The following is a 15,103-nucleotide window of genomic DNA, read 5'->3' on the forward strand; positions in this document are numbered from 1 at the left end:
GACTGTTCAATGAATCAAGAAATATTTGTCGGAGCAGCTAGGTGGTGCAGTGGATAAAGCATCGGCCTTGGATTCAGGAGTACCTGAGTTCAAATCCGGCCTCAGATACCTGACATGTAATAGCTGTGTGACCCTGGGCAAGTCACTTAACCCTCGTTGCCCTGCAGAAAGAAAAAGAAAAAAAAGGGGAAAAATGCAACTTAAAAAAAGAAAAGGATCTCTCTGATTTCTTTCTGTTTTCTAATAGAATTTTAATAAACTCTAGTTTATGCCTATCATAATCTACCTGGTATCAAAGTTAGTGGTTCATGTAACTCTTGTTTCAGAGATTGTGATTTTTTTTTGTTTGTTTTTTGATACAAAGGGCCTGAATATATTAGGGGATTTTCTTGCTTCTTGGCTTTCAGGAAATGTGAAGAAATGACTACACCTTCCCCATCAGTTAATCACAAATACACAGTTCACAATATTGAGAAGAAATTTTTATTTAAAAATGAAGGACATTGCAACTATGCCCAAAGGGCTATAGAACTATGCATACCCTTTGATCTGGCAATACCACTGCTAGGTTTATATCCCAAAGATATCCCCAAAAGGAGAAAAAGACCTATTTGTAAAAAAAAATATTTATAGCAGCTCTTTTTGTGGTAGCTAAGAATTGGAAATCAAAGGGATGCCCATCAATTGGGGAATGGCTAAGCAAGATATGGTATATGATGGTGATGGAATATTATCGTGCCACAAGAAAAGACAAGCAGGATAACTTCAGAAAGGCCTGGAAAGACACGTATTAAATGATGTATTGTGAAGTAAGCAGAACCAAGAGAACATTGTACAGAGACAGCAATATTGTTTGATGAAGAACTATGAATGACTTGACTATTCTCAACAATACAATGATCCAAGACAATTCCAAGGGACTATTGATGAAACATACTATTCACCTCCAAAGAAAGAACTGATATTGATGGAACAGACTGAAGCATGCTATCTTTAACTTTCTTTCATTTTTTCTTTTATTCAAGTTTTTTTTGTACACAATGACAAATATGGTAATGTTTTACATAATCATACATGTATAACCCATATCTAATTGTTTGCTACCTCAGAGAGGGAGGGAAAGAAGGATAAAAATTGGAACCCCAAACTACAAATAAAAATGTTTATTTTTTTTAAATAGCAAAAAAAAATGAAGAACAGTGCTCGATTCAGCAGCACATATACTAAAATTGAAATGATACGAAGAAGATTAGCATGGCCCCTACACAAGGATGACATGCAAATTCGTGAAAAAAATGAAGGGCAACAAACAAAAAATTTTTGAAGAGTAAATGGCAGTCCCAAAGATGTGTGTTCCAGTCAATAAAGTCTCAATAGAATCTCTTATGGTAGCACCTCATCACTTTAGTCCAGTCTGGTCTATTGTTCTCTTTGGGTCAAAAGGTGGGACAAGGTGGAATTTTTATTTTGTTTTTCTTCAATTATAAGTCACTCCTCATGGTGCTGCCAGCTCCATTAGGCAGGGAGGTAGAGCAGAAAAATGTACTGGACATTAAGTAATGAGAAATTTGGGTGTGACCCTTGCCTCCATCACTTGCTAGTTATATGGATATGGGCATATCATGTAACTTCTCTGAGAGCCAGTTTCTTTATTTCTAAAGTGGGGCCAATAATACCCACATTCAATCAGTCAGAGTGTTGACAAACACCCAGTTAGACAAAATATTTTTTTTAATTGAACTGACTGGCTTCCTTACTAAATTGACTAGTGGTTTGGATGCTATATAAACATCAATATATATTGAAATTTGATGTCTTAATGTGCAAAGAACATGAGGGGGAAACTAGAATTGTTGCCTGAGAGGCACAATTTATCTAGAGGTGACCTTAAATCCTGTGATAACCATGCCATGAAGTTGTAAAGATGCATCTCATTGATTGTTGTTGTTGAATTGTTTTAGTTGTGTCTGACTCTTCACTTGTGTCATCACCCCATTTGGGGTTTTATTGGCAAACACACTGGAGTGGTTTGCCATTTCCTTCTGCAGCTCATTTTACAGATGAGGAAACTGAGGCAAACAGGGTTAAGTGAATTGCCCAGAGTCACACAGCTAGTGTCTGAAGCCAAATTTGAACTGATGGAGATGAATTTTTGTGATTTCAAGCCCAGTGCTCTATCCACTGTGACACTTAGTTGCCTCTTCTTATTGATTATTGAATGTAACTCATAATGAATATTGTGGTCAGAAGGGAACAAGAGGAGAATCACGTCATTTAACAAGGGGCTACTCAGTATTTCAGAAGCTATGAAGGATATAAAGTGATTCTAAGATCAGAAATTTCTACATACAGTGTTAGTTCTGTGTTTCTGACATCTTGCTCCTCTCAAACAGTCTCCTTCTGAGATAGAACTGAATAAAATATATATGTATCAGCAGCATTAAAATGTGTTTTTCTCATCTTGGGCCAAAAATTTGTTAGCTGGGGACTTTTTCCAAGTGAGCCTGAAGGGTTTGTGTTGCAGTACATGAATTTTGCATCACTGCTGATTTGCTCACTATTGGCCCATCTCAATTACATAGAGTTTTAGAAACAAAATCCTTTGGAAAGTATAGATTTTTTTTGTTAAAAGTAGGGAATTTAACACGAAGACTTAGTCTAATGAATGACTTGGAGGTTACACAAAAGCAAACTGGTGAAGATTCCTGATAACTTATTTGATCCCATTTTGACCATAAATTTGGAACCATAAAATCTCAAATTCAAAAGGTTTTCTTAGGTCACCTAGTCCACTCATATTTGGTTATACTATTGCTAACAAATGACCATACAGACTCTTCTTGGAGACCTCCAGTGAGGAAGAATGTGCTATCTCCCTTCAGCTTGATATTAAAAAGTTTTATCCATACATCAAACTTAAACGTACTTCTCTGTAACTTTGATACAGAATTCCTAGTTCTGTCCTATGGGGTCAAGGGGGGGGGGATTCCCCTTTCAACAGTGCAATCTTTTATATATGGAAGCCAGTTACCCAGTCCACTCATCCCATCCCCAAGTCTTCTCTTCTTCAGGCTAAACATCTCCAGTTTCCTTTAGTCTATCCATTTGTAGTTATTGACCTGATCTCCAGTTTGCTTCCTATCTTTGTTATCTTCGTTTGGGCATTCTCTAGCTTATCAAAGTACTCAGTGAAATACCCAGAATCAAACATGACATTCCAGATACGGTTTTACTTGAACAGATTGTTATAGGACTAACAACTCTCTCAATTCTGCACACACTTCCCCTTAATTCAACTGATAAGAGCATTAGCTGTTTTGTTGTTGCTCAGGCTGCCATGTTAATTTCAAGTCACATTGAGTTTTCAGTCTACTAAAAGACCTATACCCTTTTCCCTCCATAGTAACTGTTGGCTTGCCACATCTTCCCCTTCCTTTACTTATGCAGTTGGAATTTTTTTTAAAAAATCACTTACAATACTTTATATTTATTTCAAATGAATTCCAGCTTATTAGATATGAATCATAATTCTGGCCTGTCAAAATCTTTTTGGATCCTGATTTAATCATTAAGTATATGGCCTATCCCTCCTTCAGTTTATCTTTATCTATCATTTCATCTTTCCCTCCAGAATTAAAGGAAGATTTATCTCTCACCTCTGAAGTTAAGTACAGCAATTTTCCCTCTAAGATTCTATTTTTCCCTGACTTCTTGTGGTTGTTGTTTAGTCACGTCTGACTCTTCATGACCCCCAGCCCCTTTTCTTTTTGGCAAAGACACTGGAGTGGTTTGCCATTCTTTCTCCAGATCATTTTACAGATGAGGAAACTGTGGCAAAGAGGATTAGTGACTTGTCTACGGTCACACAACTAGTGAGTGTCTGAGGCCAGATTTGAACTTGTAAAGAAGAGTCTTTGTGATCCAGGCCCAGAATTCTTTCTACTGCACTACCTAGATGCCCTTTTCCTGACTCTTGGCGGGGGTGGGGGTTCCCTTATTTCCACATCTACCCCTTCTATCTCTAGCATCTTTGTTCTCTTCCCTGGATCTTTTCAAAGTCTCATAGTACAGCCTGAATAGAACGGTACACTAAGGGGGAAACCAAACACTGTCAGAGCAGTCAAAGGATGCTGGTTCAAGTCTCACCTCTGTTACTTGCTTCTTTAGTGACCTTGGGCAACTTACTTAACCTCTCTTAGTTTCTGTTTTCTCATCAGTAAAATGATGGGTTAGGATGACATGACCTCTGAGGTCCCCAATAGCTCTAGACATAAGATCCCATGATCTCTGGTTTCAAACTTGCACAAATATCCACTACCATGAAATTCTTCACTTGCCCCATTTGCCCCCTAGAACTATCATGTTTCAATTCACTTCCAAGTCTCTCATACAAATTTTTTGTTCCTGATGTCTATAGTTTATCACCATACAGTTCCCCCTTGAACCTTAAAACCTGGTTTCCATCCCAACCACGCTCCTAAAGTTAAAGCCAAAGGTTACTGATGACTTTTACCTCAAGCATTGAAGAAAATAATGCTGAAATGGGGGTTCGCTTCAAATCCTAGCTATGCTGCTAATTAGCTGTTTGTACTTGGTAAGTTCTTTAACTCTCTGGTCCTCAGTTTCTCTATCTGAAAAATGAGACTGTTGATTCTAAGTGATCTCTGAGGTCTTTTTGGATTAGATTTCTCTGAAAAGAAAAATGATGATCAGTTTGAAAAGAAATATAGGGAAATGCATTATTAAATACTCTATCATTTGTCTTAATCAATAAATCAAATCAACAGGCATTTATTAAGAACTGTGCCAAGCACTCTGCTAAGATCTTGGGATACACATCTCAAATTTGGGGATACAAATAAAGGCAAAAAGGCAGTTTCGATCCTGGAGGAACTTGCATTCTAATAGGGGAAGACACCACACAAAAGGGACCTGGAAAACAGAGGTGGGAAGGAAACTACCCCCTCAGATGCATGGGGGGTGGAGTGTGGAGAGTAAGATTCAAAGCCAGGAAAAGAATGACTAGTATGTGCCTGACATCAAAATGGAGGTTCCTGGAGGAACTCACCAGTGGGAGAAGAGGTGGAGGTAACTTTTATGGACAGAAGGCAACTGAAACATAGTGGCATAGTCTGGTGAGTGGGAAGGAGAGGAATTCTCTTGCCTATCACATTAAACCTAAACTCCTCTGCCTGCTTTTCCAAAGTCTCCATACTTTAGTCCTTCCCTTTGTATTTTCAGCCCAATTTCCAGTGGTGTACTAAAAATGTTTAACAATCAGCTCTCTGAAAAAAACAACACCAAAACCCAAACAAAAACAAAAACAAAAACAAAAATCCGTTCTCTGAAAAAAATACACAAAATAATATACTTTAAAATTTAATTCACATTATTAACATTTGCTGTATCACTTTCTTAAGTTTATAAACCAACTAAACAACAAATCAAACTCTGATTTGTAGCATTGGCTAATTTCCCAGGCTTGTGCAGAAAATTTAACAATTGACTTTTTGAGTATTTGAGCTGGCTTCAATAACTCCTGCATATATGCATGCATGTTCGCCTGCGCATGCACACACACACATGTACACACATATTTTCCTACTATTCTCTGACACAAACTTTTCACCGTACTCAGCCTTACTAAGCCATATGCATATATACTGGATTTTAAGTGCTTTGAGGGGCTTTGTCCACTTAACTTTATACTTCCTCAAGCATTTAGAATTTACTTTGCACATGGTAGATCATTAATGAATGTTTTTCGAAATTCATTGATCTCACTCCCTCTATGCAATACTTCAGTGCTTGAGGCATCTTCCAGAGTTCCTGGCTCTGAAAAATTTATCATCCCATGGTGAACATGATGTTAAGCCTCTCCAAACTTAACTGTATTGGTTCTTGAACAACAGTGCATTACTAGACCTAACCTCAAAGACTTTTTCAGCTTGAACAATCCACCAAGGCTTACCTTCCACCAGCCTAGAGAAGCCTATGAGAACTCAGGGTCAGCTTTAATGAGGCATTAAAGTAGGTTGTAGGAGAGGAGTCTACTGAAAGTGCAATGTTGATTTTTCTGCCATGCCTTTGCTGATGCTGTCCTGCTCCCCACGTGATTAATTCTGAAAACTGAGAAGCCTTAAAGGCAAATGAGAAAAGGGAAAGAGGCTGGTCCATCATCATTTCAGGAACATTCAACTGACTCATGTAGACCTACTGCAATTTAAATAAATGAAAACTTCATTAAAAAGATAATGGTTTGGATCTACATTTTGTAAATAAATAATTGAAGAGAGTAGCCTTCACACAAAGAATAACTCTCTCAGACAATCCAGATTTAGGCCAATATTTGTCCTTCACATACAGGCAGACTTAGAATAAAGCCCATTTGGTACTGGAGTGCCAAGTACAAAATAGAAGTATTGTTAGTAGAAGGAGAGTGTTTGCGGTATTATTATTATTATTATAGTTAGCTTATATCTTTATATATATATTTCTTTTTCACTTAGAATTGATACAAGTTGACTACTGCTAAAAATCTCCTTGAAAAAGAATCCTTTGATTGGCCTAAAAAACCCCAACATAACATTTTGAAAAGAGTGAAGTTATGCTTTTCATATGTGAGTTTTCAAAGTAAGTTCAACCTTGAAAAAAATATTGTAATTCAATTTGGTGATATTATTTAAAGCATGGCTGTTTGAGTCAAAGATTGGGCCTATAGAAAAGGTTATAAGGTTATATATGACCAAAGGTCCATAGCCAAAGGGCTGCTCAAGGTCTGGCCTAATTTTAGGAAAACAATATTTGTGCCAAGTTGGTCCTGAAAGCCCCGATGTTTTCATAAGGTTAAATTAGTCAGGTAAACTCTGTTGAAGGTTGGATATAAATGACCAGAAGAATTAACTCATCATGCTACCTTCCCAGGTTTATAAGGTACTTTGAAAACCTTAAATTACTTTATGAATGCTTGTGATTATTGTAGTTACTATTGCTATAATCATATCTGCCTCCTCTTCTTCCTTCTTCTCCTCCTCCTCTTTCTCCTTCTGCTTCTCCTTCTTCTCCTTCTCCTTCTCCATCTCCTTCTCCTTCTCCTTCTCTTCCTTCTCCTTTTTCTTCTTCTTCTCCTCCTCCTCTTCCTTTTCCTCCTCCTCCTTTTCCTCCTCCTCCTCTTTCTCCTTCTCCTTTTCTTTCTCCTTCTCCTTTTCCTTCTCCTTCTCCTTCTCCTTCTTCTCCTCCTCCTCCTCCTTCCTTCCTCATATTCCAAGGAGTAAAAGATCTCTACTTTAAACTGACATATCAAAAAGAGGGTAATATCACAATTCATTTTCAAAATACATTTCCCCAAATGTTATGCATGCATTCATACTTTGTCATCATAGTTAACATGTTTTAAGATTTGAAAAGTGGTTTATATATATTATTTCATTTTATTCTCTGGGAGGTAGGGTTCTATTATTATCCTCATTTTACAGATGAGGAAACTGAGGCAGGCTTGGATAGGGTCACATAAGTAGGAAGTGTCTGAATCTGGATTCAGTATCCTTGACTTCAATTTTAGTGCTAAATGCACTATGCTACATAATTTCCATTTCTCAATCTTACTTGTTCCATGGATTAAATAATTAAAGCTGATGGAGATTAGTTGCTAAGATACTTTCACTTACATGAATAAACATGCACCATTTCCCCCCTTCTTTTCTCAAAAGAGACTATGTCTCTCAGTGAAATATAAAGTAGAAAATTGAGTTTGAAGTTATATGGATATTTTAATGCAACCCCTACAAAGGCTATAGAAATTGTACTTTATAAGTCATAGAGAAGCTTGTGGAATATAGTTTTAGGTGTCATTCTTTGAGAGAATTCTATCTTGGCAGATTCTGAGAGATTGAGAAGAGAGAACTAGGAGAGATGGTTTCAGAGAAACTAAAGAAGATGTTTTTTGGGGAAATGAAAAAAAAAACACACCTGAATCATGAGGGAGAGAGGTCTTCCTTCTTTATGTAACTGTTTCAATCTTTATCTTATGAAGAAGATGAAGATAACTCTCAGTCTTCTGAGCTAGCCAAATAGTAGGCCTGTATTTTGAGAAGTCATTGGCAGTTGCAGCAATGGTTAAAGATGACTTTCACAACTTAAATATTGTAAACAGTTACTTACATCATTATGCTCTTATTGACTGAATTATTAAATTATATAATCAGTAAATTTAATATTTGTGTAATCCCAGGAGATTAAAGGATTTGATGGAAAGGGAGATGTGGGCAATTGTTTATGAAGATGTCTACAGTTGGTTTAACAAATAATATTTAATAAGCAGCAATGGAAGTTCTCTTTGAATGCTGTTTAGGTGCACATAACTTCCTCAGGCCTGAAGATACTCCTTTATCCTAAAGGAAAAAAAAAGCATGGGAGTTTGTTAATTAGGGTCAGATCTCACCTTAAGGAAAATTATATTAGCAGCGGTGTGTGAGATATAGTTGAGGCAGGGAGACCAATTATGAGGCTATTGCAATAATCTAGGTGAAAGGTGATAAGGACCTGAACTAAGGGAGTAAATTGTGTATGTAGATCTGGAAGTCATTTGCATAAAACTGAGAATTAAACTGATTGCTAATGAGGTTACCAAGAAACAAAGTATAGAAGCAGAAGAGTGCCCAAGAGAGAACTAATCACAATGTTAGAAGCTACATCCAAATACACATTAAAAAATGAACATTATGAATATTAATAAGGATAACTATAAGTTCCTCCTTTAAGTACATAATGGGGATAATGGTGCTGGATACAGTATATAAATGCCTATAAACTCAATTTCAATCAACAAGCATGATCTTATTATCCTATGTGATCTCAGGCAATATTAATAAAAGTAAAATTTATTACCAGGGAGGTAATAGTTTGACCATACACTATTATGACTACTACATATTGAGAATATTGTGGCCACATCTGGTTCTCAATATTATAATTAAGGAGAAACAAATATAAAATTGAAGCTCATCTAGACGGAAAGGAAGAGGTTGAAAAGCCTCAAAATATCATATGAAGCATTCTTGAAGGAATTAGAACTATTTAGCATGGAAAAGAGAAGTGTTAGAGAGTATGGGATAACTATTTTCAAATACCTGAAGTGCTGACATATGGCCAAGAGAACAGATTTTGCCTGTATATCACTTTCAGAGGGCTGCACTAACATCAATGGGTTAGAAGGAGGTAAATGATGGCTTGATATAAAGAAGTACTTAACGACAACTTAGAAATAGGAGGTATTCAGTTAATATTTATTGGATGAAAATATGTCAGGGAAATTTTTCTCTTACTGTCAAATATTACAATTTGCTCCTACCACTGGCAATAATAGCTACTCTCAGTGCAGAGAAAGCAGGATCAAATTCCAATTGCTTAAGGTCAAACATCTACATGCCTACTTATATATGGTTATGGGTGAAGTACTACAGAAGTTAGGCAGGGCACATTCCTCATATTCAGAAAGTTAATAGTATGACAAAGAAAAGCTGAATATATGTAGGTATTTTTCTCCTATCTGCCCATTTTCCTATAGCATCAGTGTCCTTTATCAGTGATTTTAAAGTTAATTAGTGATCACACTCCCACTATTACTCACCTCACTTTTGGAGAAGTCAAGGGTTTAGGAATTTTTTCCAAGAAAGATAGGAAGTAGTTGGATTCGGAGGCCTTTTAAAAACAAAATTTGGATCCAAAAATAAATTCAGGTTAGAATTGCTAGGATCAGATACAAACATTTTATATATTCTGGAAAAGCTCAATATTTTTCTACAGTTTGATTTATTTGGAGTGAAAGGATACAGAGCAACTTAGTTTTGACTAGCGTCAAGATAATATTATTCTTAGGGGCAGCTAGGTGGTGCAGTGGATAAAGCACTGGCCCTGAATTCAGGAGTACCTGAGTTCAAATCCGGCCTTGGACACTTGACACTTACTAGCTGTGTGACCCTGGGCAAGTCACTTAACCCCCATTGCCCCCCCCCCAAAGATAATATTATTCTTTCTCAACAAATACTTTCCAAAAGTAGCTTTAAGTTAATAATGAAGAAAGGAGCAAGTATACATTTAATGGTTGACCAAAATATGGCTAACACTTAATTGACACTTTATTTTTTGTTATATTTTAAGTTCTGAATTATCTCCCTCCTTCCCATCCTGTACTCTAAAAGGTCACTATTTGCTGTAGATTTATTAATATATGTAAAGCCATACTATGCATGCTTCTATTTATCATGGTTTTTTCCCCCTCTGGAAATGGATAGCATCTTCCTTCATGGGTCCTTTATAGTTGATCTGAGTACTTGTAATACTCGGAATGACTTGGTCATTCACAGATATTCTTCAAACAGTATTGCTGTTACTGTATACAGTGTTCTTTTGCTTCTACTCACTTCATTTTTCATAGAGGTCATTTCATGATTTCCTAAAATCAACCTGCTCATTATTTCTTATAGTGCAGTAGTATTTCATCACAATCATATACCACAATTAGTTTTTCCATACCCCAATTAATGGATAACCCCAGAATTTCCAGTTCTTTGCCACCAGAAAGAGAGCTAGTATAAACATTTTAGAACATAGAGGTTCTTTTCTTTCTTTCCCAATCACCTTAGGAAACAGACCTAATAATGGTATTACTTGTGAATAATCCCAGATTGCTCTCCAAAATAGCTGAATCAGTTCACAGTTCTACCAACAATATATTAATGTCCCAACTTTTCCCCATCACCTTCAACATATATCATTTTCTTCTTCCATCATTTTAGCTAAGTGAATAGGTATGAGATGATGTTTCAAAGTTTTTGAAATTTGCATTTTCTAATCAATAATAATTTAGAGCATTTTTTCATATGACCATATATTGTTTTGATTTCTTTATTGAAAAAGTCTATTCATATCATTTGACTATCGATTGGTAAATATCATATTCTTAAAATTTTGACAAAGTTCTCTATACGTTCGAGATATAAGACCTTTATCTGAGAAACACTATAAAATCCTCCTAATTTGTGGCTTTCTTTCTAATACTAGCTACATTGGTTTTATTTATATAAACCTTTTTTTAATTTAAAGTAATCAAAATGATTCACTTTGCTTTTCACAATACTCTCTCTTATTAATTCATAAATGCTCCTATGCATGAGCCTGATTCTTCTAGTTTTCTTATGATATCTCTCTTTATATCTATGTCATGTATCCATCTTGACCTTATCTTAATGAATGGTAGAAGATATTGATCTATACACAATTTCTGCCAGACTACTTTCCAGTTTTCCCAACAATTTTTTCTTTCTTTCTTTTTTTTTTTTACCAAATAGTGGGGTATCTCTATCTATTTTGAAGATTTCTATATATATATATAGATATATATATTTCTATATATATATCTATATATATATATAGAAATGCTGCTGATTTATTTTGTTTGATTATATATCTTGCTACTTTTCTAAAATTGTTAATTATTTTAACTAATTTTTTCATTAAATCGCTAGGATTTTTCTAGATATCATCATATTGTTTGCAAAAAAGATGATTTTAGGGGGCAGCTAGGTGGCACAGTGGATAAAACACTGGCCTTGGATTCAGGAGTACCTGAGTTCAAATCTGGCCTCAGACACTTGACACTAGCTGTGTGACCCTGGGCAAGTCACTTAACCCTCATTGCCTTGCCCTCCCCCTCCCCCCAGAAAATCATTTTATTACTTAGTATTACATATACACATATATAATTTTAAGCAGTAAGTATCACAAGTACTGATCTATATTCTGCAGATAAGAATACAAAAATATTAGCAATCTCTGCCTTCAGTAAGTTTACATTCTACAAGAGAAGAAAACATGTACAAATTTAAGTATATATATATGTGTGTGTGTGTGTGTGTGTGTGTGTGTGTGTGTGTGTGTGTGTGTGTGTCTGTGTGTGTGTGTGTGTGTGTGTGTAAAACAAAAACTAGACCAAGTAAATTTGGATGGTTAGGCACTTTCATCTCAGGCACTTTCACAAAAAGTCTCTGGAAAAAAGTAATACTTTCGGGGGCAGCAAGGTGGCACAGTGGAAAAAACACTGGCCCTGGATTCAGGAGGACCTGAGTTCAAAGCCATCCTCAGACACCTGACACTTACTAGCTGTGTGGCCCTAGGCAAGTCACTTAACTCTGCACCACACAAAAATAAATAAATAATTAAAATAATAATAATACTTTAGCTCCATCTGGAAAATACACTTTAAGAGGCAGATGTAATGACAAAAAGCTTTCTCTATGGGTAAATGCAGATGTAAGAAAAAGAAAATACAGAAAAATCTTGGTTTATTTCCAGACCACTGTAATAAAGTGATTTTTTTTTTGTTTCTCAGTGCATATACAAGTGATATTTATGCTATACTGTAGTCTATTAAGTGTACAATAGTATTATGTTTAAAAATGTATATACCTTCATTAAAATTCCTCTTTGCTAAAAAATTCTGATTCCTTCAACTTCTTTTTCTTCTTATTGCTATTGCTAGCATTTCTAATATAATACTGAATAATATTGGTGATAATAGGCAGCTTGATTTCACTCCTGATTTTATTGGGAAGGTTTCTAGCTAATCTCTTTTAAAAATAATGCTTGCTGATGGTTTAAGGTAGATGCTTCTTATCATTTAAAGGAAAAAACTCAATTTATGCTTTCAAGAGTTTTAATCGGAATGAGTGTTATATATTGCCAAAAGCTTTTTCTGCATCTATAGATATAATCATACACTTTTTATTACTTTTGTTATTGATATGATTAATTATATGAATAGTTTTCCTTATGTTAAACTATCCCTGCATTCCTCGTGTAAATCCAACTTGGTTGCCATATATAATCTTTGTGATATACCATTGTAGTCTTCTAGCTAGTATTATATTTAGAATTTTCCCAACAATATTTACTAATGAAATTTGTCTGTAATTTGCTTTCTGTTTTGGCTCTTATCGATTTAGGTATCAGTAGAATATTTGTTTTAAAAAAGCAGTTTGGTTGGACTCGCTCTTTGCCTATTATTCCATATAATTTATTTAATTTTGAAATAAATTGATATTTTATTGTTTGGTGGAATTCTGTTGTAAATTTATCTAGTTCTGATGCTTTTTTCCCTTAGGAAGCTTGCTTATGGCCTATATAATTTCTTTTTCTAAAATAATTTTATTTACATGGTCTAGTTTCTATTCTGTTAATCTAGGCAGTTTATTTTTTTGTAAGTATTCTTCCTTTTCACTTAAAATTGTTAAATTTATTCGGATGTAATGGGGCAAGATGACACCTAATAATTGCTTTGATTTCATCTTCATCAGTGATATTTTCATCTTTTTCTTTTTGATACCAGTAAAATGTTTTTTGTCTCTTTTTAATCATATTTACTAATGGTTTATCTATTTTTTTCATGAAACCAAATTCTAGGTTTTTAAAAAATTAATCCAGTAGTTTTCTTGCATTCAATTTTATTAATCTCACCTTTAATTTTTTGGATTTCCAATTTGGTGTTTAATTGGGCTCTTAAAATTTGTTCTTTTTCTAATTTTTTAAATTGTATATTCAATTTATTGGTTTGCTTTTCTTTATTGATGTAGCATTTAGAGATATAAATTTTCCCCTGATTACTGCTTTTGCTGCATACCATAGGCCTTAATAGATTGTTTCATTATGACCATTTTCTTTATTAAAATTATTTATTGTCCCTATGACTTGTTCTTTAACACACTCATTCTTTAAGATTAGGTTATATAATTGCCAATTACTTTTTTTTTTTTTGCAGGGCAATGAGGGTTAAGTGACTTTCCCAGGGTCACACAGCTAGTAAGTGTAAAGTGTCTGAGGTCAGATTTGAACACAGGTCCTCCTGAATCCAAGGCTGATGTTTTATCCACTGCGCCACCTAGCTGCTCTGCCAATTACTTTTCAATTTGTGTTCCCATTGTCCCTTATTCAATATAATTTCATTGTATTATGATCTGAAAAATATGTGTTTAATATAATATGTTTTTATTAATAATAAATATGTTTAATATAAAGTGTTTATGCTTAATATATTCCCAAATTTTGTTAAGGTATCTTGTACTGCTGAAAAAACAAGCTATGTTGCTTTTGATTCCCATTCATTTTACTCCAGATATCGATCACATCTAGTTTATATAAGATTCCATTTATCTTCTTGACTTCCTATTTTTTTGTTAGATTAGTCTAGTTCTTAGAGGGGAAGATTGAACTCTTCCACTATTATAGTTTTGCTCTCTATTTCCAATTAGATTTTGATTTCTGTGATTCATTTAGCTTTTCCTTTAAAAATTTGGATGCTATAGCATTTATTGTATATAGGTTGAGTATTGCTATTGCTTTATTATCTGTGGTACCCTTTATCACAATGTAGTTTCCCCATTATCTTTTAATTATATCTATTTTGGCTTTAACTTTGAGATCATTATTGCTATTCCCTTTTTTTTTTAAAACCTTGGCTAAAGCATAATACATTTTGCTCCAGCTCTTTATTTTTACTCCGTGTGTCTCTCGTTTTTAAATGTGTTTCTTTACAACATATTTTTAAATGTGTTTCTTTATTCAACATATTGTTGAGTTTTTGTTTTTGATCCATTTTGCTATCCATTTCCATCTTATGGGTAAGTCCATTCGATTTTTCCCCACTATTTGTCCTCTCTGTCTCTCTGTCTCTCTGTCTCTCTCTCTGTCTCCCCTATACCTCCTTAGAAATGTAATCTACTTCTGACCACTGCCTCTCTAATTCACAAACCCTTCTGAGTCCCTTCCTTATCCTGTCTCCTATTTCTTCTAAGAGTTCAGTCCTTAGCCTTGCCTTCCTATTTCTTTTTAAGTTAAGAAAACTTTTATACTCAACTAGATGTATAAGTTATTCCCTCTTTAATTCAGTTTCAATGAGGATAAGGTTCCTGTACTACCCCCCACCCCATTCTAATAGTTTTTCATTCATGCTTATTTTATTAACATTATTATTATGAATAAGTTCCAAAGTCTAGAACTCCTCTTATTATCTCCCCTTAACCTCCTATTCCTTAATCTACACACCCTTCTG

At 34.8% G+C, this 15,103-nt stretch overlaps 1 pseudogene; it reads left to right on the forward strand.

Annotated features, from left to right (window-relative positions):
* Positions 1–1,199: 1,199 nt before the first annotated feature.
* Positions 1,200–1,322, forward strand: LOC122730194 (annotated as a pseudogene).
* The last annotated feature ends 13,781 nt before the right edge of the window (positions 1,323–15,103 follow it).

Source organism: Dromiciops gliroides, chromosome 5 (genome assembly GCF_019393635.1).
Source record: "Dromiciops gliroides isolate mDroGli1 chromosome 5, mDroGli1.pri, whole genome shotgun sequence".
Classification (NCBI taxonomy): Eukaryota; Metazoa; Chordata; class Mammalia; order Microbiotheria; family Microbiotheriidae; genus Dromiciops; species Dromiciops gliroides.